This window comes from Oncorhynchus mykiss, chromosome 15 (genome assembly GCF_013265735.2).
Source record: "Oncorhynchus mykiss isolate Arlee chromosome 15, USDA_OmykA_1.1, whole genome shotgun sequence".
NCBI lineage: Eukaryota > Metazoa > Chordata > Actinopteri > Salmoniformes > Salmonidae > Oncorhynchus > Oncorhynchus mykiss.
Genome location: NC_048579.1, coordinates 45693835 through 45718034, shown reverse-complemented (window position 1 = coordinate 45718034; position 24200 = coordinate 45693835). Strand labels below are relative to the sequence as shown.

General features: G+C 46.1%; 1 long non-coding RNA gene across 1 annotated transcript; it reads left to right on the top strand.

Annotated features, from left to right (window-relative positions):
- Nucleotides 1–892: 892 nt before the first annotated feature.
- LOC110490151 lies at nt 893–2044 on the top strand. The gene is made up of 2 exons (XR_002468667.2): nt 893–1179; nt 1820–2044. It is a non-coding gene; the product is annotated as an uncharacterized LOC110490151 (long non-coding RNA).
- The last annotated feature ends 22156 nt before the right edge of the window (nt 2045–24200 follow it).

Sequence of the window (24200 nt, the reverse complement as noted above, 5' to 3'; positions counted from 1 at the left end):
ATGGGACTCCCAATCACAGCCAGTTGTGATACAGCCTGGATTCGAACCAAAGTGTTTGTAGTGACGCCTCTAGCACTGTATCAGGAAATGAAAGCAGTATCAGGAAATTATCTCCATAACAGATTTTTCGGCAGTTAAGTGTAACAACTAAACATTATTTATAAAAGCAATCTATTCATATATATTTTTTCACACTGTATTTTCTTGACAAGAATGATTGATAACTGTTCTTGTAGTTTATGGTTGACCAGCTGGTGGGCCTTTAGCCAATCGACGTTTCAACGAGTTCAAAGCATGTGTGAATGCATCCAAATTGCAACGAGTAATTACCACCTTCCCATGTGGTTATGCTGCGTTCATGTGCTCGTTGGAGTATTTGATTTCGATAATATGGCTTTGTTTCATTCATTTGCTTTTTGGTCTGACTAAACAAACTTGTTAGATGCATTTGCTGTTTGTTTTTCTTGTTTTTCAGTTTATGTTGTGCCCAATAGAAATTAATGATAAATAATGTATTTTAGGAAGGTAGAAAGAAAGTCATTTGAACCGGTGATTCATAACATTTGGTACATTTGGATCAGTTTAGGGTCCTGGGGACCGATGCACTCAAATCTTAAACATTTGAACCGGGGACCAATACCTATCATGAATCGTTACATCCCTAATGTTTCCTACTCTCCTTGTCTGTTCCAATCTCACTGTGTATTTGCTTCCTTTCAGGACTAGAAGACACTGGGTATCTCTCCTCTGATGGCTGCCATGAATGGTCACGTCCCTGCGGTCAAACTGCTGCTGGACATGGGCTCAGACATCAACACTCAGATCGAGACCAAACGTAACACAGCACAGACCCTGGCCTGCCAACGTGGAGCACTGCGTCAAGGTGAGAGCAGCCATCATCGGCTGAACCTGACATGTTATGTTATCTGGGCTAGAGTCAAAGACATTAGGAATGATGTTTGGTGTTAGACTGTTTGTTGCAGTATGTCACTGACCCATACGTTCTCTCTGATTGGTCAAACTCCTCTCATGGAGGCTGTGTCAGATGGCTATACTGAGATGGGGCATGTGCTACTGGACAAGAGCGCTTACGCCACCTGTCCAAACCTCCCAAGACACCGTGTGCACCATTGCTGCAGACAAGGGCCACTACAAGTTCTGTGAGCTCCTCATCAACACGTAATTACTGTTACAGTCTACCTTCAGTATGAGAGTGAGTGTCATTTCAGTCAGAATACCATTCCTCTCCAGTCTCATTGCTCAGACCTGCAACTCGTCTCTGAGTGAGTTATTACAGTGTTATATATAACCAGCAGTGTGTGTAGTTCGGCATTTGCTTCTCGCTAAAGTCCAAACTATTCACATTTCCTCTCTCCTTTAGTCTGGTCCATCTCAGAGCTGTGACCAATCAAATCAATTCAAATCAAAGTTTATTGTGCACCGAATACAACAGGTGTAGTAGACCTTATAGTGAAATGCTTACTTACAACCCTCATATCCCGGGCATAACATGTGACTTCAATCTGAGTGAATATGCATTCTGTTGTAGATGGTGCTCTGCTCCCTACCCTGTGATTTGTTGTATGAATTGCTGTGATTTGAGGCTGTAGTTTATGTTTTATTTTTATTGTATTTGTGTGTATAAGGGGACACTGCTGTTGTGGCTGTGTGGCTCAGGGCTATGTTCCCTACTCCCTACAAAGCATTTTGTTGTATAAATTGTAATAATATAATTTTTTTCTTGTTTTTCTTGTTTTGTTTTTTGGTATAAAATATAATTCTGAGCAATGACTAAATGTCTACTTGTTAATTGTTTCAGGTTGTTGTTTACAACTATCAGGTTGAAGGATAATATGAATTTGCATCAGGACACTTCTGAGGGGACTCTGGCGATACACCTGCAGGATCGATTCTGGGTAGTCCTTCAATATGACATCGTTGCTAGCTGGGTAAAATGTCAGAAGATCTTTTAGTTTTAGTTACAGCACAATTGCTTGTTACCGCCACCAACTTGTACGGGGTGTAATAAAAGCCATGGTTGATGCTTTTTGCCTACTGTAAACATTGCACTCAGAAATGAGGATATAAATAGTACCCCAAACTGATCCAAATGTAGCATGTGACGGTCAGAAAATCGATTCAAATGATACGAATCGCCACTTCACTAAATGTCTTTGTTCAAATTACTTTCTATCTACCTTCCTAAAATACATTATTTACCATTCATTTCTATTGGGCACAACATAATCTGAAATCAACCAAAACAAACAGCAAATGCATCCAACAAGCTTGTAGAGTCACAAGCTTGATGTAATCATTGAGTGCTAGGAATATGGGACCAAATACTAAGTGCTTGACTACTTTAAGACGCATAAGCGAATTTGTTCCAATACTTTTGATCCCCTAAAATGGGGGGACTATGTACAAAAGTGATGTAATTTCTATGGATTATTTGATATGGATTACAATACCATCCAATTAAAGCGGACAGTCTGCACTTTAACCTTATAGTCATTGTGCCATTTCAAATCCAAAGTGCTGGAGTACAGAGCCAACACAACAACAAAATTGTCACTGTCCCAACACTTTTGGAGCTCACTGTATGTTGACAGTCATTGATCTACAAGAACAACTCCTGGCAATATCAGTAGCTTTGTCAAACTGAGCGCTGTCTACAGCTTCGCATGTTGACCACGGAGAGGTAGGCCTATACCTGATCTGGCACATCTGTGCATCTCCTTCAGCATTGAAATGTTTGTAAAATGGTTTGCGCAGTATTATGCTTTATTAGTTGAGTGACAACCAATGTCATATTCTAGGTTATTTTTTTATCAAATGCGCTGTTCAAAGGGGTGTTTTACTGGAATAAAAGTAGCCTAAACTACCACTGGAGGCACAACTCTCAATCTGGCTATAGGTAGGCTACATTCTGATCAGGGTTTACATTAGATTTTATTTCAATTGTTCAGGTTCTCCGTCAGCAATAGTTTTGGTAGTTTTACTTGAAGCAATCAATATGCATGGTCATTTTCAGATATACAGGGTAAAGTTCAGAATTTCATGTGGACAAAAGAAGCTACCAAAAAAAGTGCATGATCGAAACGGGAGAAGAGTTGCTCAATCCAGAGTCTGTCAAAACTTCCAAACAGTCTAAACCATTCTATTATGAGACAGGGTAAAATCCAAAGTTGTGCTATATATTCGTTGGCTATGTTATAGTACATTTTTTAAGATACGTATTGATACATTACTAGCTCTAACACTTTTAATCAGCAATGGGCTGATAGTGGGGTGGTAGATTCCCAGTTTCCCTTATAGCTCAGCTGCCCACACACACACACACACACCAGCTCAGAGAGATCCAGCTCAGAGTCCCAGCTCATTTACAGCAGATTACTTTAGAATGGAAAATGAATGTGTTTAAGCAACAAATGTAAGTGCATCAAACCATGTCATATTGCATCGAACTGAATCGCATCATTCATTTCTCTAATCAAACCCGAATCGTTCCTGTATCGTATCAGAGCCCATGTATGTAGATATGTATCTGTCACGGCCGTCCTCCTCTTCATCTGAAGAGGAGAGGCGAGATGGATCTGAGGACCAATACGCGGCGTGGTAAGTGTCCATGGTCAATCTTTAATAAAGAAAGTAGTGAACACTGAAAACTATACAAAACCAGTAAACAAAATAACAACCGTGAAGCTAATCATATGGACTGTGCTGAAACAAGCCATCAACATAGACAATCACCCACTAACAAACAGTGCAACCCAGGCTACCTAAGTATGATTCTCAATCAGAGACAACTAATGACACCTGCCTCTGATTGAGAACCATACTAGGCCGAAAACATAGAAATGCCCCAAAACATAGAAAAACAACCATAGACTGCCCACCCAACTCACGCCCTGACCATACTAAATAAATACAAAACAACGGAAATAAAGGTCAGAACGTGACAGTATCAAATCTTCTTGAAAGGGAAAGATACACATCCCTATGAAACATAACATGTGGACAGGGGTGATTATACTGTACACACAGGAGTTGATTTCAGCACCAGCGTTTAGGAGGATGTTGATGCAGCCCCCTGAGTGGGCCAGGCTGAGAGGAGTGTAGTCTGAAACATTACTGTGCTCCTTATTAGCCCTGTGCAGCAGCAACAGCTTTGCCACCTGGAAGGAATGGACCACACGTTTAGTCAATCCACAAAACACCTTTGTTGAATTTCCACTTAGGACATTTGTATTTTGTATTCTTTCTGGGGTCCAGCAACATTAAGGCAGTTATATACAATTAAAAATATTACATGACATTACAATTCATGACACTTTTCACAACACATTAAGTATGAGCTCTCAGGCCACTACTCTACTACCACATATCTACAATACAAAATCCATGTGTACATGTGTATAAAGTGTGCGTGTTAGCATGTGTATGCGTATGTGTCTCTTCACAGTCCCCGCTGTTCCATAAAGAGTATTTTTCTGTTTTTTAAATCTGATTCTGCTGCTTGCATCAGTCATCTGATGTGGAATAGTGTTCCACGTAGCCGTGGCTCTATGTAGTACTGTGCGCCTCCCATAGTCTGTACTGGACTTGGGGAATGTGAAGAGACCTCTGGTGACATGTCTTTTATTTATTTGTTATATATATACAGTATATATATATATTTATTTATTTTTACCCCATTTTCTCCCCAATTTCGTGGTATTCAATTGGTAGTTACAGTCTTGTCTCATCGCTTCAACTCCTGTACGGACTCGGAAGAGGCAAACGTCGAGAGCCGTGCGTCCTCCGAAACACAACCCAATCAAGCCGCACTACTTCTTGACACAATACCCACTTAACCCGGATGTCACGTCTGCTCCTGCTCCTCCCCTCCGGCCTATGACGTCACCAGAGTACTAACCACCGGTCCTGGAATTCATCATAATGCACACTGGCACTCATCATAATGTGCACCTGTGAATCATTATTATTCACACCTGGACTCCATTACCTTCATCATTTCCTCCAAGACGGCTGTAGCCCATGTTCACTCACCTGTTGGTATTGTTCTTCTTTGTCAACACCATGATCAACTGGCTCAACTCAGAAGATGTTCTCTGCAGTCTACAAGATCTCAACAGAGGAGTATATTCTAGAGCCAGTCTACCCAACGAGTCAGCACACCAGCCCATTCAGCAACCCATTCAGGTCAGCGATGCCCGTCTATCCCTCCTGGAGAAATATAATGGGACACCATCCAAATGCCGTGGCTTCCTCATTCAGTGCTCCCTCTATTTTGCACATCAGATGGAAGCTCCCACCACCGAGAGGTCTAAGGTTGCCACGGTTATTTCTCTGTTGACTGGGCGGGTATTGGAATGGGCTCCGGCTGTCTGTGAGAGAGGAGAGGAGGAGCTCGAGTCTTACGAGGGGTTCATAGCTTTGTTTAAATCATCCTGCCGGCAGAGAGGGAGGTGAGCATCTGCTTCAGATCCAGCAGGGGAATCAGACGGCTGCTGAGTATGCGCTTACCTTCCGGACAGTAGCAGCTCCCAGTGGATGGAATGAGCTAGCGCTAAGCACATTCTTTAGAAGAGGTCTGCGCGAGGAGGTCCAGACAGAACTTGTCTGCCGAGATGACAACCTTACCCTGGACGCACTCATTGCTCCTCCGGGAGCATCGGCATCTCCATCACTTCTCTCCCTCCTTCGGCAAGTGTTCGGGATCAGAGCCTGAACCCATGGAGGTAGGGGTCACATGCCTTCCCGCGGCGGAATGACGCAGACGAATACAGCTGGGGCTCTGTCTGTACTGTGGCCAGGGAAGGCACAAGCACCAGCAGTGTCCGATACTTCAGAATCCGGGGTCCACTAGAGCAGAGGGACGGTCACATGATGTTACATCCACTGGACCAGAAGTGAGTATTCCATCTACTGCTCTTCCTGTTAGACTCTTTTTAGTACCCATCACTCTGGCTGACTGTCCCTCGTGTCCCGTATCTATAGCTTTAGTGGATTCCGGTGTTGCAGGGAACTTTACGGATCAGACCTTTGCCTCCTCTGTCAATATTACTATCTACCCATTTCCCTCTCCTTTTCCGGTTCAAGGTCTCGACTGTCGGCCTCTAGGATCCGGAACCATCACACACATCACCCAACTACTCACCTTCACCATGGAGCCCAATCACCAAGAAAACATCCCCTTTTTCATCACCAGTGCACCAGTTCACAAGATCATCCTCAGCCTACCTTGGCTTCAGCACCATAACCCTACCATCTCATGGTCGAGGATGTGAATCACTGACTGTTCACCTGAATGCCGGAAGACCTGCTTTCCTGTCCCCTGTGGTTCCATATGGGTTGAGAATCTTGTGGATGTCCTCCCGGGTGGCGCAGTGATTAAGGGCGCTGTACTGCAGCGCCAGCTGTGCCATCAGAGTCCCTGGGTTCGCGCCCAGGCTCTGTCGTAACCGGCCGCGACCGAGAGGTCCGTGGGGCGATGCACAATTGGCCTAGCGTCGTCCGGGTTAGGGAGGGATTGGTTGGTAGGGATCTCCTTGTCTCATCGCGCACCAGCGACTCCTGTGGCGGGCCGGGCGCAGTGCGCGCTAGCCAAGGTTGCCAGGTGCACGGTGTAGCCTCCGACACATTGGTGCGGCTGGCTTCCGGGTTGGATGCGCGCTGTGTTAAGAAGCAGTACGGCTGGTTGGGTTGTGTATCGGAGGACGCATGATATTCAGCCTTCGTCTCTCCCGAGCCCGTACGGGAGTTGTAGCAATGAGACAAGATAGTAGCTACTACAACAATTGGATACCACGAAATTTGGGAGAAAAAGGGGTAAAATTCAAAAAAAAAAAAAAAAAAAAAGAAGAGAATCCCTCAGAAGAGATGCCCTCCAGCCCAACATCTTGGAGGTATTCTCCAAGACCCGCGCTACCTGTCACCCTCCACATCGCCCCTGGGACTGTGCCATTGACCTGTTTTCCGGTGCTACACCTCCGTGCAAACACATCTACTCTCTGTCGGTGGCTGTGGCTGAGACACAGGCCATGGAGGACTACATTCACGAGGCGCTCCAACAGGGTTACCGCAGGTCCACGTCCCCTGCGTCGGCTGGTTTCTTCTTCGTGGCCAAGAAGAAGAGAGGATTACGCCCTTGTATTGATTACCGTGGACTAAATGACATCATGAAGTATCAGTACCCTCTCTCGCTGGTGCCGTCAACCATCGAACAGCACCGCAGGGGCCTGGTTCTTCACCAAACTGGACCTGCGGAGTGCCTACAATCTCATTCGCATTTGGGAGGGGGATGAGTGTAAGACGGCGTTCAGCGCGATGTCTGGTCACTACGAGTACTTGGTTATGCCCTTTGTCTTAGCCAATGCTCCGTCAGTGTTCCAGGCATTCGTCAACAAGGTGTACAGGGACATGCTCGGACGTCATGTGATTGTGTTCATCGATGACATCCTGATCTTCTCGAACAACCTGGGAAATCACATCACTCACGTTCAAGCAGTCCTGGAACGCCTCTTGGCTAACCACCTGTTCATCAAGGCGGAGAATTGCCAATTCCACCAGAGGGCTGTCTCCTTTTTGGGCTACCAAATCAGCCCCGCAGTGAGTAAGGATGGAGGACAAGAAGGTAGATGCTATCACGTTCCTCATAATGAGGAGACCAAGGTGATATGAATTACATTCCTCTTTAATAAAAGAGAACTGAACAAACTATACAAAACAACAAAACGACAGTGAAACAATATATAACGAGTGCTGACATGCACCCATAGACAATAACCCACAAAATACCCAAGGAATATGGCTACCTAAATATGGTCCCCAATCAGAGACAACGATAAACAACTGCGTCTGATTGAGAACCAATCTAAGCAACCATAGACAGATAAACCCCTAAACCAGGTAAAACCCATAAACATACAAAAACCCTAGACAGGACAAACACACATATACCCACCCTCGTCACACCCTGACCAGACCACAATAATACAGAAAACATAGATAACTAAGGTCAGGGCGTAACATTACACCCCCCCCCCCCCCCCCCCCCCCCCCAAAAGGTGCGGACTCCCTGCCGCAACCCTAAACATGTATGGGAGGGTCTGGGTGGGCATCTAACTTTCGTGGCGGCTCTGGTTCTGGACGCCGCCCCCCGTCTTTACATCCGTTTGCCAATAGTTGAGAAGAGCTTCTGTTGTTAGCCTAGTCCGAGATCTGTATGTCCACTTAAACACATCTGCTAATCATTGACCACAGGGTCAATATGAAGTTTTAAAAAAGATGATGGCGAGAGAGAATTCACCACCATAGTAGTGTTGATCTAGGATCAGGTCCACTCTATCCATATAATAGTATTCATTATGATCTTAACTTTTGCAAATTCTTAGTCTGGATTGTAATCTTGGTCAAAGTGGAACCTGTACATTAAATAAATATGAATTAGTATCAGGATAAGGAAATACCCAGATGCAGATCGTGTCGAAGTAACAATGTTTATTACAGCAACAGAGGCAAAGGTACAGGACGACAGGCAGGCTCAGGGTCAGATGCAGAGTGGTCAGGTGGGCGGGTTCAGGGTCAGGACTGGCAAGGGTCAAAAACCAGGAGGGCGAGAAAAAGAGAGACGAGGAAGAAACAGGATCTGACAGGACAAACGCTGGCAAGCTTGACAAACAAGACGAACTGGCAACAGACAAAGAGAAAACACAGGTGTAAGTACACAGGGGATAATGGGGAAGATGGGCGACACCTGGAGGGGAGTGGAGACAAGCACAAAGACAGGTGAAATAGATCAGGGCGTGACAGTTACCCCCCTCTAGGGGCACCACCTGGCGTCTTACCTAGGCGCATACCTGGTTGACCGGGGCGCCAGTGGTGGAAGTCGGCGATGAGGTCTGTAGCGGGGACCAGGATGTCTGGTACCCAACGTGTCATCTCCTCATTGGTTATACCCACCTGGGTGATTGAAAGACGAACCTTGTAGCCGGTTGTCGTGGTAATACTATGAAAGTTTAGATGCTGATCACCATATAAGTTCAAAGATAAAAAAGCCTGGAAGGAGGAGAGATGACTAGAAACGATTCGGTTGGCTGTTTTATGTGTGGATTAATTGTCAGAGTAGAGGTCCTTGTGCATTTCAGGTAAATAACAACTCAATGTTTAAATCCCAGGACAAATTAGTAAGCAAGTCTAAACTAACTAGCTAAATTGCCATTATTGTTTAATGCTTTTCGACATGTCCCCAAATTAATGTTATTGGTTCAGAGTTTGTTTTGATATTTTAACCTGCGTGTCATGATCGCGTTTGGTGTAGGGGGACAAAATACATTTATGCACGATAGTGCACGATGGAGCACGCCTGCAGCCGGTTTGGGTTCCGTGTAATGACCTTGGAGATGGGGAAAGGGACGATAAACCAGGGGGAAATATTTGCGAGACTTTACCCAGAGGAACAGATCCCAGGTGGAGAGCCATACCTTCTGCCCGAGATGATACCTGGGAACCGGGGTCCGATGACGATCGCTTGTCATTGATACCTGGAGGTGGTCTTGAGGAGGGCCGACCGGGCTCTCCTCCAGGTACGACGACAGCAGAGGACAAACATCTGGGCAGAAGGTATGCCGACCTCCTCTTCCTGCTCAGGTAAGAGTGGGGGCTGATACCCCAGGAAAACACTCAAAGGGAGATAGGCCCGTGGCAGAGCAGGGAAGAGTGTTGCGGCATATTCGACCCACACAAGCTACTGGCTCCAAGTGGTGGGTTTGGTGGAGACCAGGCAGCGCAGGGTGGTCTTGAGGTCCTGGTTGGCTCACTCCGACTGGCTGGCCGACAACCCAATGAGGGTGTAAAATGCCTTCCAGAACTGGGACGAGAACTGAGAGCCCCGGTCGGAGACCATGTCAATGGGCAGTCCATGGATCCGGAAGACGTGCTGTACCGTGAGCTGGGCTGTCTATTTGGCAGAGGGTATTTTGGGAGAGGAATGAAATGGGTGGCTTTGGAGAACAGATCCACCACAGTCAGGATGACGGTGTTGCCATCAGGCGGGGTAAGACCCGTGACAAAGTCCAGGGAGATGTGAGACCAGGGACAGTGGGGGACAGGCAGAGGTTGGTGCAGACCAGACAGAGCTTGCCGAGGAGTCTTGTTCTGTGCACAAACTCTGCAAGCGGTGATGAATGCGGACACGTCCGCGACCATGATAGGCCACCAAAAGCGCTGTCGCACGAAGGCCAGGGTCCGATGGGTGCCCGGGTGGCAGACCAGCCTGGAGGAGTGGTCCCACTCCAGGACCGCGGAGCGCACAGTGTCGGGAATGAAGGACCCCCCCAGAGTTTGGCTGGGAACGCTGCGCCTCACTGACCTGCTTTCCTATTCCCCAGCTGAGTGCCGTCGGCAGACATGAGGTGGGAAGGAGGGTTTCGGGTAGTTGTCATGGGGCTATAGTGGCGGGACAGTGCATCCGGCTTGACATTATTGGATCCCTGCCGGTTCGAGAGAGAGAAGTTGAACTGTGTGAACAGCAGGGCCCAACCTTGGGCGAGGTGAGTGCTGACAGGGGGTAATCCAGGGTGCTGTAAAACCGGATAAAGCGGCGATAGAAATTGGCGATCCCCATGAAACATTGCAGCGGCACCCTGGACGTAGGCTGAGCTATTCCATCACTGCTCTCACCTTCCCGGGATCCATCTGTCATGTATTGTCATGTTGTGTCTTTCTGTCCTTTCCTTTCACCCTGTCTCCCTCTGCTGGTCGTATTAGGTTACCTTTTCTCCCCCGCTTTCCCCCAGCTGTTCCTTGTCTCCTCTTGACTACCTCGTCACCCCTTCTCCCACCTGTTCCCTTTTTCCCTCTGATTAGTCCCCTATATCTCTCTCTGTTTTTGTTCCTGTCCTTGTCGGATTCTTGTTTGTTGTGTTTCATGCCTGAACCAGACTATCGTCATGTTTGCTGTAACCTTGTCCTGTCCTGTCGGAATCTGGCGGTCTATCTGAGCCTACCTATGTTTGGTTATTAAAGAAGCTCTGTTTAAGTTAATTCGCTTTTGGGTCCTCATTCACTCACCGTAACAGAAGAATCCGACCAAGAATGGACCCAGCGACTTCGGATCCTCTCCACTCAGCCGTCGAGATCCAGGGAGCGATGCTAGGCAGACACGAGCAGGAATTGTCTGCTGCTCGACATGCCGTTGAGACCCTGGCCACCCAAGTCTCCAACCTCACAGAACAGGTTCACCATCTCCGCCTCGATCCACCGGCCACTTCCAGGGCTTTCGAATCTCCGGAGCCCAGAATCAATAACCCGCCGTGTTACTCTGGGGAGCCCACTGAATGCCGCTCGTTCCTCACCCAGTGTGATATTGTGTTTTCTCTCCAGCCCAACACTTACTCCAGGAGCACTGCTCGTGTCGCCTACGTCATATCTCTCCTTATTGGACGGGCTCGTGAGTGGGGCACGGCAATCTGGGAGGCAAGGGCTGAGTGTACTAACCAGTATCAGGACTTTAAGGAGGAGATGATACGGGTTTTTGATCGATCTGTTTTTGGGGAGGAGGCTTCCAGGGTCCTGTCTTCCCTATGTCAAGGTAATCGATCCATAACAGATTACTCTATTGAGTTTCGCACTCTTGCTGCCTCCAGTGGCTGGAACGAGCCGGCTTTGCTCGCTCGTTTTCTGGAGGGTCTCCGCGCAGAGGTAAAGGATGAGATTCTCTCCCGGGAGGTCCCTTCCAGCGTGGATTCCCTGATTGAACTCGCTATTCGCATTGAGCGACGGGTTGATCTTCGTCACCGAGCTCGTGGAAAGGAGCTCGCGTTCTCCGTTGCCCCCCTCTCCGCATCACTACCATCTTCCTCTGCCGGCTCGGGAGCTGAGCCTATGCAGCTGGGAGGTATCCGCATCTCGACTAAGGAGAGGGAACGGAGAATCACCAACCGCCTCTGTCTCTATTGCGGTTCTGCTGGTCATTTTGTCACTTCATGTCCAGTAAAAGCCAGAGCTCATCAGTAAGCGGAGGGCTACTGGTGAGCGCTACTACTCCTGTCTCTCCTTCAAGATCCTGCACTACCTTGTCGGTCCATCTACGCTGGACCGGTTCGTCAGCTTCCTGCAGTGCCTTAATAGACTCTGGGGCGGAGGGCTGTTTTATGGACGAGACCTGGGCTCGGGAACATGACATTCCTCTCAGACAGTTAAGGGAGTCCACGGCCTTGTTCGCCCTGGATGGTAGTCCTCTCCCCAGGATTCAGCGTGAGACGCTACCTTTAACCCTCACTGTTTCTGGTAATCATAGCGAAACCATTTCTTTTTTGATTTTTCGTTCACCTTTTACACCTGTTGTTTTGGGCCATCCCTGGCTAGTTTGTCATAATCCTTCCATTAATTGGTCTAGTAATTCTATCCTCTCCTGGAACGTCTCTTGTCATGTGAAATGTTTAATGTCTGCTATCCCTCCTGTTTCCTCTGTCTCTTCTTCACAGGAGGAGCCTGGTGATTTGACAGGGGTGCCGGAGGAATATCACGATCTGCGCACGGTGTTCAGTCGGTCCAGGGCCACCTCTCTTCCTCCACACCGGTCGTATGATTGTAGTATTGATCTCCTTCCGGGAACCACTCCCCCCCGGGGTAGACTATACTCTCTGTCGGCTCCCGAACGTAAGGCTCTCGAGGATTATTTGTCTGTAGCTCTTGACGCCGGTACCATAGTCCCCTCCTCCTCTCCCGCCGGAGCGGGGTTTTTTTTTGTCAAGAAGAAGGACGGGTCTCTGCGCCCCTGCATAGATTATCGAGGGCTGAATGACATAACAGTTAAGAATCGTTATCCGCTTCCTCTTATGTCTTCAGCCTTCGAGATCCTGCAGGGAGCCAGGTTTTTCACTAAGTTGGACCTTCGTAACGCTTACCATCTCGTGCGCATCAGGGAGGGGGACGAGTGGAAGACGGCGTTTAACACTCCGTTAGGGCACTTTGAATACCGGGTTCTTCCTTTCGGCCTCGCTAATGCTCCAGCTGTCTTTCAGGCATTAGTCAATGATGTCCTGAGAGACATGCTGAACATCTTTGTTTTCGTTTACCTTGACGATATCCTGATTTTTTTCACCGTCACTCCAGATTCATGTTCAGCACGTTCGACGTGTCCTCCAGCGCCTTTTAGAGAATTGTCTTTTTGTGAAGGCTGAGAAGTGCACTTTTCATGCCTCCTCCGTCACATTTCTCGGTTCTGTTATTTCCGCTGAAGGCATTAAGATGGATCCCGCTAAGGTCCAAGCTGTCATTGATTGGCCCGCCCCTAAGTCACGCGTCGAGCTGCAGCGCTTTCTCGGCTTCGCGAACTTCTATCGTCGTTTCATCCGTAATTTCGGTCAGGTGGCAGCTCCTCTCACAGCCCTTACTTCTGTCAAGACGTGCTTTAAGTGGTCCGTTTCCGCCCAGGGAGCTTTTGATCTCCTCAAGAATCGTTTTACATCCGCTCCTATCCTTGTTACACCTGACGTCTCTAGACAGTTCGTTGTCGAGGTTGACGCGTCAGAGGTGGGCGTGGGAGCCATTCTTTCTCAGCGCTCCCTCTCTGACGACAAGGTCCACCCATGCGCGTATTTTTCTCATCGCCTGTCGCCGTCGGAACGTAACTATGATGTGGGAAACCGCGAACTGCTCGCCATCCGGTTAGCCCTAGGCGAATGGCGACAGTGGTTGGAGGGGGCGACCGTTCCTTTTGTCGTTTGGACTGACCATAGGAACCTTGAGTACATCCGTTCTGCCAAACGACTTAATGCGCGTCAGGCGCGTTGGGCGCTGTTTTTCGCTCGTTTCGAGTTCGTGATTTCTTATCGTCCGGGCTCTAAGAACACCAAGCCTGATGCTTTATCTCGTCTCTTCAGTTCTTCAGTAGCCTCCACTGACCCCGAGGGGATTCTCCCTGAGGGGCGTGTTGTCGGGTTGACTGTCTGGGGAATTGAGAGGCAGGTAAAGCAAGCGCTCACTCACACTCCGTCGCCGCGCGCTTGTCCTAGGAACCTTCTTTTCGTTCCCGTTCCTACTCGTCTGGCCGTTCTTCAGTGGGCTCACTCTGCCAAGTTAGCCGGCCACCCTGGCGTTCGGGGTACGCTTGCTTCCATTCGCCAGCGTTTTTGGTGGCCCACCCGGGAGCATGACACGCGTCGTTTCGTGGCTGCTTGTTCGGTCTGCGTGCAGACTAAGTCCGGTAACTCCCCTCCTGCCGGCCGTCTCAGGCCGCTTCCCATTCCCTCTCGACCGTGGTCTCACATCGCCTTAGATTTTGTCACCGGACTGCCTTCGTCAGCGGGGAAGACTGTTATTCTTACGGTTGTCGATAGGTTCTCTAAGGCGGCTCATTTCATTCCCCTTGCTAAGCTTCCTTCTGCTAAAGAGACGGCACAAATCATCATCGAGAATGTTTTCAGAATTCATGGCCTTCCGTCAGACGTCGTTTCGGACAGAGGTCCGCAATTCACGTCTCAATTTTGGAGGGAGTTTTGCCGTTTGATTGGGGCTTCCGTCAGTCTCTCTTCCGGCTTTCACCCCCAGTCTAACGGTCAAGCAGAACGGGCCAATCAGACTATTGGTCGCATCTTACGCAGTCTTTCTTTTCGCAACCCTGCGTCTTGGTCAGAACAGCTCCCCTGGGCAGAATACGCCCACAACTCGCTTCCTTCGTCTGCGACCGGGCTATCTCCTTTTCAGAGTAGCCTCGGGTACCAGCCTCCGCTGTTCTCATCTCAGTTCGCCGAGTCCAGCGTCCCCTCCGCTCAGGCTTTTGTCCAACGTTGCGAGCGCACCTGGAAGAGGGTCAGGTCTGCACTTTGCCGTTATAGGACGCAGACTGTGAGGGCTGCTAATAAGCGTAGAACTAAGAGTCCTAGATATTGTCGCGGTCAGAGAGTTTGGCTCTCCACTCAGAACCTTCCCCTTAAGACGGCTTCTCGCAAGTTGACCCCGCGGTTCATTGGTCCGTTCCGTATTTCTCGGGTCATTAATCCTGTCGCAGTTCGACTTCTTCTTCCGCGATACCTTCGTCGCGTCCACCCGGTCTTCCATGTCTCCTGTATTAAGCCCGTTCTTCGCGCCCCCGCTCGTCTTCCCCCCCCCCCCCCCCCCATCCTTGTCGAGGGCGCACCCATCTACAGGGTCCGCAGGATTTTGGACATGCGTCCTCGGGGCCGTGGTCACCAGTACCTCGTTGATTGGGAGGGGTACGATCCTGAGGAGAGGAGTTGGGTTCCCTCTCGGGACGTGCTGGACCGTGCGCTGATCGAGGATTTCCTCCGTTGCCGCCAGGTTTCCTCCTCGAGTGCGCCAGGAGGCGCTCGGTGAGTGGGGGGGTACTGTCATGTATTGTCATGTTGTGTCTTTCTGTCCTGTCCTTTCACCCTGTCTCCCTCTGCTGGTCGTATTAGGTTACCTTTTCTCCCCCGCTTTCCCCCAGCTGTTCCTTGTCTCCTCTTGACTACCTCGTCACCCCTTCTCCCACCTGTTCCCTTTTTCCCTCTGATTAGTCCCCTATATCTCTCTCTGTTTTTGTTCCTGTCCTTGTCGGATTCTTGTTTGTTGTGTTTCATGCCTGAACCAGACTATCGTCATGTTTGCTGTAACCTTGTCCTGTCCTGTCGGAATCTGCCGGTCTATCTGAGCCTACCTATGTTTGGTTATTAAAGAAGCTCTGTTTAAGTTAATTCGCTTTTGGGTCCTCATTCACTCACCGTAACACCATCTGGAAACTCCCAGCAGAGATGATGTAACCCAGAAAGGGGATGGTGGAGTGATGGAACTCGTACTTCTCCGCCTTCACAAACAGCTGATTCTCCAGAAGGCTTTGAAGGACCTACCGGACATGGAGCATGTGTTCTTGAGGGGAGCGGGAGAAGACGAGGATGTAATCAATGTTGACAAAGATGAACCGGTAAAACATGTCGTGGAGAACATCATTCACCAGAGCCTGGAACACAGCAGGGGCGTTGGTGATGCCAAATGTGATGACCAGATATTCGTATTGACCACTGGCCGCGTTGAAGGCCGTCTTCCACTTGTCCCCCTCTCGTATCCGCACCAGGTGGTAGGCGTTCCATTGATCCAGCTTGGAAAACACAGTGGCCCGCTGGTGTGGCTCGAAGACTAACTGGCAACAGACAAACAGAAAACACAGGTATAAGTACACAGGGGATGATGGGGAAGATGGACAACACCTGGAGGGGCGTGGAGACAAGCACAAAGAGAGGTGAAACAGATCAGGGCATGACAATTAGGCTGGTACTGTAAATCCATATGTTCATGTATTAGCTACAGTAGCTAGCACTGTACTAGTACCTAATATGGGATACCTACTTGTATCAGCTGTTATAGATGAACTTCATGACGATGAGCTCCTACTTATGCTCTAGTAAAGTTGCCCTCCAGTGGCCACCACCACTCCTCCCAGCCACGTCTGGAACTCCCAGACAGACAGACACACCAACAGTCTGAGAGCTGGCAAAATAGACAAATGCTCAACAAATGCTGCTATTCATAGGTTGCACTGCTGTCACTGGGTCTTTTCATGCCATTGTTATGAACGTTCTCAAGCCGCCCTCTGCCGGCGGAACCCTACTGGTGCAAAAAAGTTGTGATAGACGGAGGTTAGTGACGGTTTTGTCTAAATTGCACTACAGTGACATGGACATACAGTGCATTCAGAAAGTATTCAGACCCCTTGACTTTTGCCACATTTTGTTACATTACAGCCTTATTCTAAAATGTATTAGATATTTATTTGTCCTCATCAATCTACACACAATACTCCACAATGGTGAAGCAAAAACAGTTTTTCTAAATGTTTGCAAATGTATTAAAAATAAAAAACTGATACCTTATTTACATAAGTATTCAGACCCTTTGCTATGAGACTTGAAATTGAGCTCAAGTACATCCTGTTTCCATTGATCATCCTTGAGATGTTTCAACAACTTGATTGGAGACCACCTGTGGCTAATTCAATTGATTGGAAAGGCTTGATTCAACCTGTCTATATAAGGTCCCACAGTTGACAGTGCAGTCAGAGCAGAAAACAAGCCATGAGGTTGAAGGAATTGTCTGTAGAGCTCTGAGACAGGATTGTGTCGAGGCACAGATCTGGGGAAGGGTACCAAAAAATGTCTGAAGCATTGAAGGTCTGCAAGAACACAGTGGCCTCCATCATTCTTAAATGGAAGAAGTTTGGAACCACCACGACTCTTCCTGGAGCTAGCTGCTTGGCTAAACTGAGCAATCGGGAGAGAAGGTACTTGGTCAGGAAGGTGACCAAGAACCCGATGGTCACTCTGACAGGGCTCCAGAGTTCCTCTGTGAAGATGGGAGAACATTCCAGAAGGACAAACATCTCTGCAAAACGCCACCAATCAGGCCTTTATGGTAGAGGGGCCAGATGAAAACCACTCCTCTGTAAAAAGCACAACAGCCCGCTTGGAGTTTGCAAAAAGGCATCTAAAGGACTCTCAGATCAGGAGAAACAAGATTATCTGGTCTGGTGAAAACAAGATTGAACTCTTTGTCCTGAATGCTAAGCGTCATGTATGGAGGAAACCTGGCACCATCCCTATGGTGAAGCATGGTGGTGGAAGCATCATGCTGTGGGGATGTTTCTCCGTTTCGGGGACTGGGATGCTAGTCAGGATAGAGGGAAAGATGAACGGAGCAAAGTACAGAGAGATCCTTGATGAAAACCTGCTCCAGAGCACTGAGGACCTCAGACTGGGGTGACAGTTAACCTTTCAGCAGGACAACGACCCTAAGCACACAGCCAAGACAGTGCAGGAATGGCTACGGAACAAGTCTCTGAATTAAAGTAAAGGGTCTGAATACTTATGTAAATGTGATATTTCAGGTTTTTTTTCTATACATTTGCAAAAGTGTATAAAAAATTGTTTTTGCTTTGTCATTATGTTAAATAAAGGTGAAATAAAATTATGGGGTATTGTGTGTAGATAGGTGAGAGAAAAAAACAATTGAATCAATTTTAGAATAAGGCTGTAACGTAACAAAATGTGGAACAAGTCAAGGGGTCTGAATTCTTTACGAATTCACTGTATGATGGTATTGCTAAAGTAGGAAAATGTTTAGTAGGAAACAACTTTGTTATCATTATCATGTAGTCGCTAGCTACTATATAGCTCTCGAAAACCCTAGGCGGCATACTGCCTTCTCCCTATAGCTCGAACAGCTTGTTTTAGTCAAGGCGCCAGGGTTCCGGTCTAGAATAACGGTTCCGATAGCTCCTACAGTTTTGCTTCATTACTACAATTTAACAGACGACCGCCCCAGAAAGACATTTTCCATACACGGCCACATAGAGAAGTCAGATTTGAAAATTACTGATAGCTAGTCTATTTGAAATTATGTTAATTTCTTACATTCACCGTTTCATGTTTATTCAAATACTTTTCATTCAAATCCGTATGGTTTGGTTTCAATACTTAAATACCAATTGGTAGGTCCAGATAGTCACAAAAATAGATGGGTGTTGGTTAAATTGTGATTCTAATAAATGCAGCGGGAGTTTCTTTTTTTCTGTGAGCGGTAGGAAAGGACATGGAGCACCGCTCCATGATCGATGAGCAGAATTTCCAACCCAAACTAATTTATTTATATTCCCCTTTTTTGTAAAATCCAATTGGTAGTTACAGTATTGTCCCATCACTGCAACTCCCATACGGACTCGGGAGAGGCGGAGGTCACGAGCCTTGCATCCTCCGAAACACAACCCTGCCACACAGATTCTTGACACTTAACCCGGAAGCCAGCCGCACCAATGTGTCAGAGGAAACACTGTACAACTGGTGACCGAAGTCAGTGAGCATGCGCCCAGCCCGCCACACAGAGTCGCTAGAGCGGGATGGGACAAGGACATTCCGTCCGGCCAAATCCTCCCCTAACCCGGATGATGCTGGGCCAATTGTACGTCGCCTCATGGGTCTCCCGGTTGTGGTCATTTGCGACACAGCCTGGTATCGAACCTGGGCCTGTAGTTACGCCTCTAACACTGCAATGCAGTATCTTAAACCGCTGAGCAGGCCCCTGCTCACATACTCAGATTAGGACACGCAGGTTGAAATATCAAAACGAACTCTGAACCAACTATATTAATTTGGTCGAAACACATGAAACATTCATGGACATTTAGCTAGCTAGCTTGTTGTTGCTAGCTAATTTGTCCTGGGATATAAACATTGGGTAGTTATTTTACTTGAAATGCACAAGGCCCTTTTTATCTGGATCTTTGTAGAATTTTGACACATTTTTAGTCTAGTAATCTCTCTTCTGTGGACTTTATATGACGGTTGGCAACCAACTTTACGGTGCATTACCACCACCAACTGGACTGGAGTGTGGACCTCAGTTCATCTTTCAGTCACCCACGTGGGTATATGCTCCTTAAAACCAATGAGGAGATGGGTCAAGTGTTAAAAAATAGAACCAAGTTATATTTTAGCGCCTGGCTAGCAGATGTTTGTTGACTCGCGCAAGCAGTTTGGATGAAATTATTGAATAATATGAATGTTATTGTGGTTAAAAGCGTTGGGTCAGTAACTGAAAGATCGCAGGTTCAAATCCTTAAGCCAACTATGTGAGCAAGGCACTTAACCCTAATTGCTCCTCTAAGTCGCTCTGGATAACAGCGTCTGCTAAAAAGTCCATTTGTTTTGCATCGCATGTGCACGCGACCACCCGGGCGGTGTTATCATCATGTGAGTGTTTGTACACATGTGATGTTGGTCAATATCTTCTTTAAGTAAATCAATCAAACCTTTATTAATGCAATTGCAGACAGAAGTTGACAACGGAAACACAGCACGTATGTTTCAGAGTAAGTTCTGCAAAATAAAAAAGGTCAAAGTTGCTTTAATATACTTGCAGTCAACCCCTGGTGATGTAACTACCTATGTCAACACCTTCTACTCATGAGACCAAGCCCATGCATATACAGTTATACAAAGTTGCAGGAGAAAACAATAGTCCAGTGTTTTCTAAGGACTCAGCAGTAATTTTACATTCCCGTGTGGCTTACAGTGGTGTGTCTGACTTGTCTCTTATCTATTTACTCCCGTGCAGGGGTCTGTGTCAATGTATCTCTTTTAGTCTTGTGGCGCTTTTTCTCACAGACACCCAATTTTGACTACAATGGCTCACACATCTGCTCAGACCATTTCTTATAAGAGGCAGAGACTAGAAAAGAACTGTGGAATACTATTAAACCTTATAATGCATATATTGCTAATATGTTGTCCAGGACCCTATAAATGTATTGTGGGAGGGTCTTATAGCCCTTCCCTTTCTATTAATACAACATAAGCATAATCAATTATTATAATATATCAATCATTTGGAGGACCATTTGTGATGTTTCTGGAACATTTTGGAGTGCCAACAGAAGATCTTCAAAGGTAAGGCATGAATAATATTGTTATTTCTGAGTTTTGTGTCGCACTTGGCTGGTTGAAATCTGATTTTCATGTGTTTGTATGCGGGGTGCTGTCCTCAGATAATCACATGGTCTGCTTTCGCCGTAAAAGCATTTTTGAAATCTGACACTGCGACTTGGTTAAGAAGTTAAGCTTTATTTTGATGTATTCTACATGTATGTTTTGTGAATTTTTATTATGAGTATTTCTGTTTTTGAATTTGGCGCACTGCAATTTCACTGGATGTTGTCAAATCAATCCTGTTACCGGGATCTGCGAGGGAAGGGATCACTAAGAAGATAACAAACCCCTCACAGAAAGTTGACAATAGTGTCTGAAATGACAACACTATCTCTGCAACTAACACCCTTATGCAAAAATTCTGTCCCAAATACATGCCCCATATTTACTTAGCCTCTGGTTACAAATACATTTGCACAAAAATCATTCCATCTATTCCCATAACCCACTTATTGTCACGCCCTGGCCATAGAGAGGCTTTTATTCTCTATTTTGGGTAGGCCAGGGCGTGACTAGGGTGGGCATTCTAGTTTCTTTAATTCCATGTTTTCTGTTTCTATGTTTTGACCGGGTATGGTTCTCAATCAGGGATAGCTGTCTATCGTTGTCTCTGATTGGGAATCATACTTAAGCAGCCTGTTTTTCCACCTTAGTTGTGGGTAGTTGTCTGTGTTAGTGGCCTGTATAGCCCCAGTGTAACGGCTGTTGGAAGGAGAGGACCAAGGTGCAGCGTGGTACATGTTCATGCTTTTATTAGAACTGAACACTGAAATAACAAAGAGAATGAACGAAAACCGAAACAGTCCTGTCAGGTGCAGAGAAAGACACAAAACAGAAAACAACTACCCAAAAGACACAGGTGGGGAAAGGCTACTTAAGTATGGTTCTCAATCAGAGACAACGATAGACAGCTGCCTCTGATTGAGAACCACACCCGGCCAAACACACAAAAATAGAAAACATAGAACACAAAAACATAGAATGCCCACCCCAACTCACGCCCTGACCAAACCAAAATAGAGACATGAAAAGGATCTCTAAGGTCAGGGCGTGACACCTAGTCAGCTTCACGGTCGTGTTTGGTGTTTCTTTTTGTTGGCGACATTCTTAATAAAGGATAATGTACGCTCACCATGCTGCACCTTGGTCCGGTCATTTTCAAGACAATGTTTGTGAGTCAAGTCAATTGTACTGTATCATCCAGAAAGCCATATGTGTTGATGCACTTTAACATTAGAATTCTGATAACATGGTAAAACAAAACCCCTACTAACAATAGTCCTCATCATGGTTATACAACCCAAATTTAGAATGACAGTCCTTAGTGCTCCACGTTGAGTCTATCACTCAAATTCAAGACCCTCAACTTAGCACACACCGACAAGGTTAGAATGTGGACCATAAAACGGGACCATAAATTACCCGTATTAACTTTATAACATTATTGCCCCAGTTTGTCCCTGTTTTACGGTCTCGAGAGGCATGGCAATGACAGATCGGTATCTCAATGCATTTGAATCCAAATTACAATAAGCTTCCGAGTGTGTAAACCATGTCGCACTCCTGAGAGAAGTTGATAGCTTCGACTGGATGCTATGTACGTACTGGTTGCTGGCTCGGACTCCGGTCTCACGGTAGGAGTGGTGAAGGATAAGTTCGTAGTGAACACCATTTCTTCAGCAGGTTGGGGGCGTGAAGTTCACACTGTTATCGTCAATTTATTCCTTCCATGCATCAAGACACCATCTTCAGTCACTATCATCATAACTTTGAAAGAGGACAGACCAAAACAACAGTTTAACATCTTATGGTATAGGGGATGCTTGCGTCCCACTTGGGCAAAAGCCAGGGAAAATGCAGCGCGGCAAATTCAAATAAAATGATATAAAAGTCAAACTTTCATTAAATCACGCATGTCAGATATTAAATTAAAGCTACACTCGTTGTGAATCCAGCCAACATGTCAGATTTTAAAAAGGCTTTTTGGCGAAAGCATAAGAAGCTATTATCTGATGATAGCACAACAGTAAACAAAGAGGGCAGCATATTTCAACCCTGCAGGTGCTACACAAAACGCATAAATAAAATATAAAACATGCCTTACCTTTGACAAGCTTCTTTTGTTGGCACTCCAATATGTCCCATAAACATCACCATTGGTCCTTTTGTTCGATTTAATTCCGTCCATATATATCCAAAATGTCCATTTATTTGGCGCGTTTGATCCAGAAAAAAACAGCTTCCAAATTGCGCAACGTCAAAACAAAATATTTCAAAAGATGCCTGTAAACTTTGCCAAAACATTTCAAACTACTTTTGTAATACAACTTTAGGTATTTTTAAACGTTAATAATCTATCAAATTGAAGACGGGTTTATCTTTGTTAAATACAGGAAGACAACAAACCAAGCTACTTTTCAAGTCTTGCGCAACTCTCAACAGTGTTACGCAGTTCCTAGATGGCTGTACTTCTTCATTGCACAAAGGAATAACCTCAACCAAATTCCAAAGACTGGTGCCATCCAGTGGAAGCGGTAGGAACTGAAAACAAGTTCCTGAGAAATATTGTTTCCCAATGAACAGACAGAGACCTAAAAAAAAAAATCTGAACGGTTAGTTCCCGGGTTTTGCCTGCTACATAAGTTATGTTATTCTCACAGACATGATTCAACCAGTTTTAGAAACTTCAGAATGTTTTATATCCAAATCTACTATCTTATATTCTTGGCATGAGTAGCAGGAAGTTGAAATTGGGCACACTATTTATCCAAAAGTGAAAATGTTGCCCCCTATACCTTAAGAAGTTAAGACATTCCTGATTCTGGAAATTCAGACCAACTTTTCACCATATAAAAAATTATTACATTCCCAATTTTCTTAATATCAACATTTCTAAGACAAATGTCAAAGACCTTAACAACACACCTATTGAAACCATTTTTCAAACTTTCTTAAACTCCCTTATCATAATGGCAACCTCCCCGCCAAGTTACCCCTTAGGGAGAAATTCCAACCGTACAGCAGACCCAATCTGGTGAGATTTGTATCAAAACAAGACAAACAACAAACAAAACAACAACAGGAATGCACTTCTTTATATAAACTAGAGGTGGGAAAAACATTTCTTCCTTTTATAGGCAGACAAATTTGCATATTAACCAAAGGCCCCAGGGGACCTGTAATTCAAAAACAACAACACTGCCTGTTAAATCAAAAATAAACAAATTAAAATAAAAAATAAAATTAGAATTACAACTCTTTATAACTCCATAAGGAAATAATTGTATCCCGTAAGGTAATGGTAAAATAGACCAGAGACAGTTGTCCCTCATTCAGGGCAGCGCTCTCTCTCTCCTTCTCGTGCTCCAAATCACACATAGGACTATTGCTAAATTATAAACTTCTTCCTAATTATTACTGTCTACATAGCCAATTTAAATCTCACCCAATGTCTTCAGTCTTTCTTGTGAGGCCTCACCTGGAAGTCAGAACAGACGTCATTCAACCCCATGAAGTGTTTTCATTCCCTTTTCTGTCCATTTACCTCAGAAACCATTTTAAAAACATTTCAAACATTTACCTCATTCTGCATACCCAGTTTACAACTTAATTCAAAAAGACCCCACACAATAAATCAAACATGGTATTAACACCACTGGTGGGCCAGGCCTTACTTATTTGGGAGCTCCCCTTACGGCCGAATCCGAATACTTTATA